We start from the raw sequence: 8,641 nt of genomic DNA, 5'->3' as shown, positions 1-8,641 counted from the left end.
GCTCTGGCTGTCGAGGGCCTTGTCTCTTCTCCCCCACCCCCAAGTGCCCTCATGTTCCTGTACAGATACAGGTTCCAGAATTTAGGACTAAGAGGGAAATCTCAACCAAAAGCCCCAGTGTACGTCTACTGAGTGCTGGAACGAAAGGCGTGTGCCACCACACGCTTTCTAGGCTTAAAGAAAAAATCCTAACGGGCTAGAGTTATGACTTACTCATTAAGAGCACTGGCTGCTCTTCCAGAGGCCCCAGGCTCACAATCATCAGTAACTCCAGTTCCAGAGGATCCAACACTGTCATCTGGCCTTCTCAGGCACCAGGTACACAAGTGGTGAACAGAGATGTATGCAGAAAAACCATGCATATAAAATAAAAAACAAAACCACCACCACCACAAAACCCCCTGAGGTTCAGGGCTCTAACTCAGGTTCTTACATTTGCAAAGCAAACTTTATACTTATTTGCATATTTGTATGTGTGTGTGTGTTTGTGTGTGAAGTTTACCTATAGAAATCAGGCAGCTGCAAAGGGATCCATATTTGAATGGTAAGTATAAGGTGTGTGTATAAGGTATATGCATCTAGTTCTGCAGATGGAAACCCAGTAATTTCACACTTACTTGTTCATTCACAGAATGCATACATATGTTCAGGGTACTGGGGTGTGGTGGCCCACAGGCTGAAATACATAGAAAGATCCAGGCTAGTCAGGGATACATAGTGAAAACATGCCTTTAAAAAAAATGTCATTCCACGGAGTGTAAAACTAAAGCCACCCATAGGAATGAGTGCCCTCTAACCACATGGATAGCGTTTTATAAGCATAGTAAGGAGCTAAAGGCAAGAATAAAAGGACAAGTCAGGTGGTGGTGGCGCTTATCTTTAATCCCAGCACTCGGGAGGCAGAGGCAGGCGGATCTCTTGTGAGTTTGAGTCCAGCCTGGTCTACAGATCGAGTTCCAGGATTGCCAAGGCTACAGAGAGAAACTTTGTCTTGGAAAAAAAAGAATAAAAGGATAAATGTTGTTATTCACTTTACATGATGTTCAGAGGCAGTGAGACTGATCTGTAGTGTTCCGGGCGGGGCAGTTCCTAGAGGGACATGAAGAGTTTTTTGGATGCTGGTGACCTCTTTCACGACCTGTGTGCCCGTGTGATGAAAATTCATTTGGCTCACTGACCCTGAGTATACTGTTTCAATAAAGATTTTGTGGCGGGCCGCCTCCCCAGTCCTGAGACCATAGGATGCTCTATTGCACCCAGCTGTGGTACACAATGCCTAGGAGCAAATTCAAGGTTTCATTTGTCTTAGGCTAGCTCTCCAGCCACCGGGCTCCATCCCCAGCAGGATTTGTTCTCTAATCTCCTGTAACATAATCCTTTTCCACGAGGCTTGTGCTGAGGCCTCGGCCTGAGAAGCACAGCCTTTGGAGTTCAGGAGTGCCTTTGTAGTAAGCCTCGGGATTTGTTCTCCTAAGCCGCAGGCAGTCTCACTAGACCGGGATAGGTAACCTGCCTGCTGGAAGGAATTCTCCAGACTAATGTTAATTAACCTGCTGCCGCTGTAAATTGGATGTGCTCACGTCTCCTTCTTAAGGGAAGTCTTAGCTGCTTAGGACAGGTCTGAGCCAAGCACAGTGTGAAGCCTCATTCCTGGGCAAACAGCTGTACAGAAAGGTGACATCTGCACACAGAAGCTCCTGGCAGGGCCAGTGCTCTCCACCTGTCATCGATGACTGATGGGCCCAGAAAGTACCTTTCCCTTTAACCTTCCCCACCTTTCTTTTTTATTTATGGGAGGTATGTGCTTCTGTGTGCACACCTGTGCAGGTAGAGGCCAGAGGTCAACATCAGGTATCTTCCTCTATTGCTGCCACAATATTTATTTATTTTTTTTAAAGCATGGTCACTCACTGAACTCGAAGCATGCCCATTTGTCTAGAGTGAATGGCTAGTGAGCTCTGGGGATCTGCCTGTCTCTGCCCCTTCACTCTCAATGCTGGGCTTACAGATATGCACTGTTGCACCCAGGCTTTATGTAGGCCTTGGGATTCGAACTTAGCTCCTCACGTTTGTGCCGCAAATACTCTACCTAATAAGTCATCTTCCCAACCTGCATTTGTCCTATGATGGAAACCTTTCTGTGGCACTGAGAATCTCAGAGTGTGGACAATCCCCAGTTCTCCTATGAAGTCTCCCAGCTTGGCACTGATACCCAAGAAGGTCAAAGTGGGGACATGGCATATGGCCTTCTGTGAGAACCCTGCTTATGTTGCAGGCTTAATATTTCTATACGAGAGAACCGTTCATCCACAGCACATTAGACAGCAGCTATGTGCCAGATAAGCTCTCATCTGCTCAGAAGCAAGAATGAGAGGACAGAAAGGGTGCTAGGGAGGCCACAGGACCCATCTCTGGTCTACTTCCCTTCCAAGGGCATCCTTGTGTCTGCTCAGCACTCCCCCCATGCGCACGAGACATCTGCATTTTGGTAAAGTGCTTATTAGTCCTAAGAAGCATCGTTTAACCTTCTCCCAAAGGACATGAGGGGAAAAGCTGATGTTAATGTAAAAATGGAAAAGGCAAGAGTTGAAAAAGAAGCAGCCTTTGAGTGTGTTTGTCCTTTCCTCTCTGGACAGCATCCCTTGGCACTGGCTCAGCAGCTCATCACTCTGTCTCCTCCTGGCAGGGATGCACGCATTTTCCCAAAACAGCAATGTCCTCTATCCACAGCCCATTTCAGAACCGCTACCTGTGAACTCCAGCAGAGGGGGAGGGGGCAGGCTGCTGGAACTGTTGACAGAGCAAAGCTGAGACCACGTGAAAATCCTGCCCCCTAAAACTCCTTGGCTGGGGGCCTTAGAGGCCACCATCAGAACACAGTGGACAGAGAGCCACATTTCACTAGGAGGAAGCATCACCATGGTGCTTGGGCCAAGAAGGCTGGAGACATGGTGGGCAGTGGAACAGGGAGATGCCATATTGTTAAGAAGATCAGCTGTGTGTGGTTTGTGTCGTTGGTTTTCTGCTGCCCTGAAGTGACTACTTATGGATAAAGCATCCCCATGCCACCTGCTACAAAGTCCTCTCCAGGCTCTCTGTCCTGGCTTATTGCTCTTAGGACAAAGTCCACGCTCCTTTCCTTGGCACAGAATGTTCCTCACTATTCCTCTGGCATCTCCTGTGCCCTCTCCTTCTCTTTAGGGCCCTGCAGTACTAGGATCATTTGCTGTGGCCCTGGTTGTCTCTCTGATCCTGATGGTCTAATCTGCCTCTCCAAATCTCCATCGTACTCGAGGTTCAGGAAGCCTCCCTTGCCTTTCTCTGGAATGGACTGGAAGCTCTTCCTCTCTCCCTGTGTTACATGTGAGCTCTTTAAGAACGGGGCCTGTGGTGTTTAAACCTGGCTTCCTTAGCACCTAATGAAAGGCTTTTTGGGTCCCCAGCTCTTGTTTAAAAGTCTTCTGGGAATGCATGCCTTCTGTGGGCTTTCTCAGCTAAAGCGAGACAAAACCAGCAGCTGTCTCCTGTCCCAACTCTCCCCAAGCCTTGCCTCCACCCCAAGAGGTAATGAAATTTTTACTTTTGAAGTATTATTTTAAATAGTTTCCACTATATTGCTGCTGCTCTTCTCCATCCCATTTTCCCCCCTTGAAACAGGATTTCATGTAGCCAACACAGCTCTCATGTTGTACTCGGAGTGGAGGATGACCTTGAACTTCTGGTCCTCTCCAGGGCTGGGAAGGCAGGTGTGCCTCACCTCCTCTGGCTTACGTGGCTCTGAGGACGGAACCCAGAGCCTGATGTTTACAGACTAGCATTATAGTGAGGGAGCTAACTCACAACCATGTGACTCCTGATTTAGAAGAGGGGGCTATTTCAGGTGCTAGCCTGGCCATGCCCAGCCTCCCTGTCTTGGACCTGACAGAATCCATTGCAGTCAGGTGAACTCCCACACGGGGCCAGCCACGCTTACTTCTTCTGACCCTCCTGCCACCAGTATCTTTTCTTGTCTCCTGTTCTTTTCCTTGCCCACATACATTTTCAACACCTGTATTTTTAGAATGCCCAGGACCTGGTATTTATGGCCCCGTGTGAGCACAAAAGATACGGACTGGACCTCGGGGACTTGTTTTTTAGGGTAGGATGTGTGGAAAAAGTTGGATGTGTGATTAATCACCATTGTCAGCGTGACTGGGTTTATAAGCACCTAGGTAGAACTCACCTCTAGGTGTCTGTGAAGGTGTGTCCAGAGAGGATTAAGTGAGGAGGGAAGACTCACCTTGAATGTACGTAACAGCATCCCGTGGGCTGGGGACCTCACAGAGTAAAAGATGGCAGGGGTGGGGGAAGGGGAGAAAGCCAGCTGAGCAGGTATGTTTCTTGTCTGCTTCTGTCCACCACAGCAGTGACCTGCTCAGCCTCACTGGGTCCTCCAGGTTGCAATGCACTTGACCTCTGAGGTCAGGAGTTAATAGATTCTTCCTCCTTTAAGTTGTTATCAGGCAGGGACTGGAGCAGTGGCTCAGAGATAAAGAGCACTGGATGATCTTCCAGAGGTCCTGAGTTCAATTCCCAGCAACCACATGGCAGCTCAGAGCCATCTATAATGGGATCTGGTTCCCTCTTCTGACTTGCAAGCATTAACAGACTTCTAGTTCAACCTCTGTGCTCATATGATCACTTGTGAAATGTACATATCTGAGACTCAGTAAGATAAGCTACCTATCATTAATCTGTCATCTATTTATTATCATTACTCATCTACTTTTAACTATCTACCATCTATCATTTATCTATCATGATCTACAATCTATATCATCTATTACCTTCTTGTCATGTCTATCATTGATTTATCTTCTGTCTATAGTCTATCATCTATTACCTATCATCTATAATCAATCATCTAACTATAATCTATCTCCTATCTGTCTGTCTTTCTATGCCTATCTATCATCTATTATTTATCTTTCTATATCTATCATCAATCAATCATCTATAATCTATCAATCAAACTATTATCTATCATCTATCTATCTATCTTCTATCATCTATCTATATCTATCTACTCTATCCATTCATCTATCTATCTATCTATCTATCTATCTATCTATCTATCTATCATCTATCTATCTCTTCTATCATCTATCTATCTTCTATCATCTATCTATCTATCTATCTATCTATCTATCTATCTATCTATCTATCATCTATCCATCCATCTCTATGCTCCTTATTTCCACCCTCTATCTTTGTGGTGCTGGGAAAGCTCAGGGCCTCACACATACTAGACAAGTACTCTGAGCTACATCCTCAGCTCTATTTCTTCTTCTTCACCTCCCACACCTGCCAGCCCATCGTTTGCATTATGGTGGATTGAACTGGAGCCTTATACATGCTAGGTGAGTACTTTGCCACTGAGTTATGTCCCTCAGCCTTAAAAACAAAACAATTCAGTCTGGAGAGATGGCTCAAAGATTAAAAGCAAGCTGGGTGGTGGTGGCGCACGCCTTTAATCCCAGCACTCGGGAGGCAGAGGTAGGCGGATCTCTGAGTTCGAGGCCAGGACAGGCTCTAGAAACTACAGGGAAACCCTGTCTCGAAAAACCAAAAAAAAAAAAAAAAAAAAAAAAAAAAAGATTAAAAGCAGAGGCTGCTCTTCCAGAGGTCCTGAGTTCAATTCCCAGTAACCATATGGTAGCTCACAACCACCTGTAATGAGATGTAGTGCCCTCTTCTGGTCAGCAGGGACATATACTGGCAGAACACTATATACATAATAAACAAATCCTTTTTTAAAAAAACAATTCATTGATTATTTATTTATTTATTTTGACAAGGTCTCTCTGTATAGCCCTGGCTGTCCTGGAACTCACTGTGTAGACCAGGCTGGCCTTGAACTCATAGAGAGCCACCTGCCTCATTACTTTTTATTTGTATGTATTTATTTTGATTTCTACATATGCTCGTGTCCCTGTGTGACATGTGCATCACATGCATGTAGGTGCCTGTAGAAGCCTGAAAAGAGTGTTGGGTCCCCTGGATCTGGAATTACAGGCAGCTGTGAGCCTCCTAATATAGGTGCTGGGAACTGAACCCCGGTCCTCTGCAAGAGCAGTACATGCTAAATGCGCTTAACTACTGAGCCAAATCTTTAGTCCTAACCTTTCTTTTTCAGGTGTGGTCTTGCTAAATTGCCCTGGCTGGCTCTCAAATCACTGCGTGCGTGCGTGCCTGCCTGCCGGCCTGCGTAACTAACTCAAACTGGCCTTGAACTCCTGTTCTACCCACGTTAGCCAATGGGTAGCTGAGATTCCAGGCCCACACCACTACGCCCAGCTACTTGTTCAGGAATAGTGGCTTTCACTTGAGACACAGGCACTGTGTACTGCTGGTATTTGTCATTGTAGCTGTGACCTTGTTCCTGTCCAGAGGAAATCCTCAAGTGTCGTGGGATGGAAGGAGGCAGGCGGCAGCAGCTGGCAAGAGCAGAGAAAGCAGACATGCTTCTATTTATTTCCATTGGAATCTGGGTCTGTGCCTTAGGGTTCTACAGGCACCGACACACTGAACAATAGAGCTTGTGGGGTTCTGAAAATCCTGCTTGACAGTGCGTGTGAGCTGCACAGCCAGCTGCCAAGTGAAAATGCTTTGGATTTAACATCCCAGCCTCTCTTGGACCAATAACTATAGCTCTTCCTAGGGGATACTATTCAACTAATTCTGGAAGCTTCCATTGAGTAATGACTTCCCCTGACTGCTTTCACAGAGTCCCTGTATCTGTGCCTTGTTTTCACCCTCCCCAGACCCCCAATGCTCCACGCTACAGTCTTTTGTATGCTCCCAACCTGTCTTGACCTTCGCTGAGGGTCAAGATGGCTGTCTTCTCTGAGGAGCTCTGTGCCATCTGTCCCCTGCCATTGTCTTCCCCTTGGCTGACATGACTGAGCTCTGGGAGGCCAGGGACTTCAATTTATCCCCTGCTGTGTCCCAGCACCAGCACAGAGCTGTTAGTATATAGTTAAGGGGTTGGCATGTGGCTCAGTTGGTAGAGTGTAAACCTAGCATGCACACAGCCCTAGCACCCCATCAAACTGGGCACTATAGTGTAAGCTCGTAGTCATAGCATTTGAGAGGTAGAGACAAGCGGAGCAGAAGTTCAAGGTTATCTTCTACTACAGTGAGTTTGAGCCCAGCCTGGGCTACATGGGACCCTGTCAGAGAGAGGGGGGGGAAGGGGGAGGGAGAGGGTGAGGGAGAGTGAGGAGAGGGAGAGGGAGAGGGAGAGGGAGGGGAGAGAGAAGGGGGAGGGAGGGGGAGGGAGAGGGAAAGGGGAGGGAGGGAAAGGGAGGGAGGAGGGAGAAGGAGGGAGGGAGAGAGAGGGAGAGAGAGAGGGAGAGAGAGAGAGAGGGAGAGAGAGAGAGGGGGGGAGAGAGAGGAGAGAGGGAGAGAGAGAGAGAGAGAGAGAGAGAGAGGGAGAGAGAGAGAGAGAGAGGCAGAGAGAGAGAGAGAGAGAGAGAGAGAGAGAGAGAGAGGGAGAGAGAGAGAGAGGGAGAGAGAGAGAGAGAGAGAGAATCAAATTGGTTGTAAAGATTACCTGATTGCAAAATTCATCCTCAAAGGCCCAAAATGTTTCCCCTTTGACTAAGGTAAGTGCTGACATTTTCGGACTTCCTGCTGAGCACCTGATGCTGGGCTGCTGATTTTTAACAGGCTCACTCTGCTACCAGGCTAGCCTTGAACTTACCATGACTCTTCTGCCTCAGCCTCCCACATGCTGGGTGTCCTACTTAGTTTCATTTGTTTGTGGAAACAGGGTCTCTCTATACTGCCCAGGCTGTTCTGGAACTATGTAGACCAGGCTTGAACTCACAGAGATCTGCCTGCCTCTGCTCTTCTAGAGCTGAGACTAAAGGTGTGTGCCACCAGGCCCTGCCTGGGTAGGTTTTGTCACCTTGACAGAAGCTAGAGTCATCTGGGAAGAGGGACCTCAACTGGGAAACTGTCTCCACCAGATTGCTTGTAGGCAAGTCTGCAGGGTGTTTATTGGTTAATGATTGATGTGGGCAGGTTGGTCCTAGGTTGGACAAGAAAGCAGGATGAGCAAGCCATGGGGAGCAAGCTTTTGTCCATGGCTTCTGCTTCAGTTCCTGCTTCCAGGCTCCTGCTCAAGTGTCTGCCCTTGCTTCCCGCAATGACGGACTGTGCTGTGAGGAACAAGATGAAATAAACCCCGTCCTCCCCAAGCTGCTTCTGGTCATGGTGTTCTATCACAGCAATAGAAACCCCAGCTAAGACACTGGGATTGCAGGCATGGACCACCATATACGGCTTAAACACAGGGCTTTTAATTTTGCATGGTTTTCACTCAGACCCTCAACAGTCCCATTTACAGATGAGGATAGGGAGCCTCAGAACAATGAAATAGCTCGTGCCAAACCACATGACCTGAAGGTTAACCCAAAGTGCAAACTTCTTTAAACATTTTCATTTTTAGTGCATGCATGCATGTGTGCCTCTGTGTGTGCGCACATGTTTATACATACGTGTCTGTATATGCATGTGTGTGTGCGCCGTGTTTTGTGTGCGTGTGTATGCATGTGTGTGTGTGTTTACCAATGCACAAAGCAGTCAGTTCCTCCCT

The sequence above is a fragment of the Arvicola amphibius genome, chromosome 6, assembly GCF_903992535.2.
Source record: "Arvicola amphibius chromosome 6, mArvAmp1.2, whole genome shotgun sequence".
Lineage (NCBI taxonomy): Eukaryota > Metazoa > Chordata > Mammalia > Rodentia > Cricetidae > Arvicola > Arvicola amphibius.
This window is presented reverse-complemented; position numbering follows the sequence as displayed.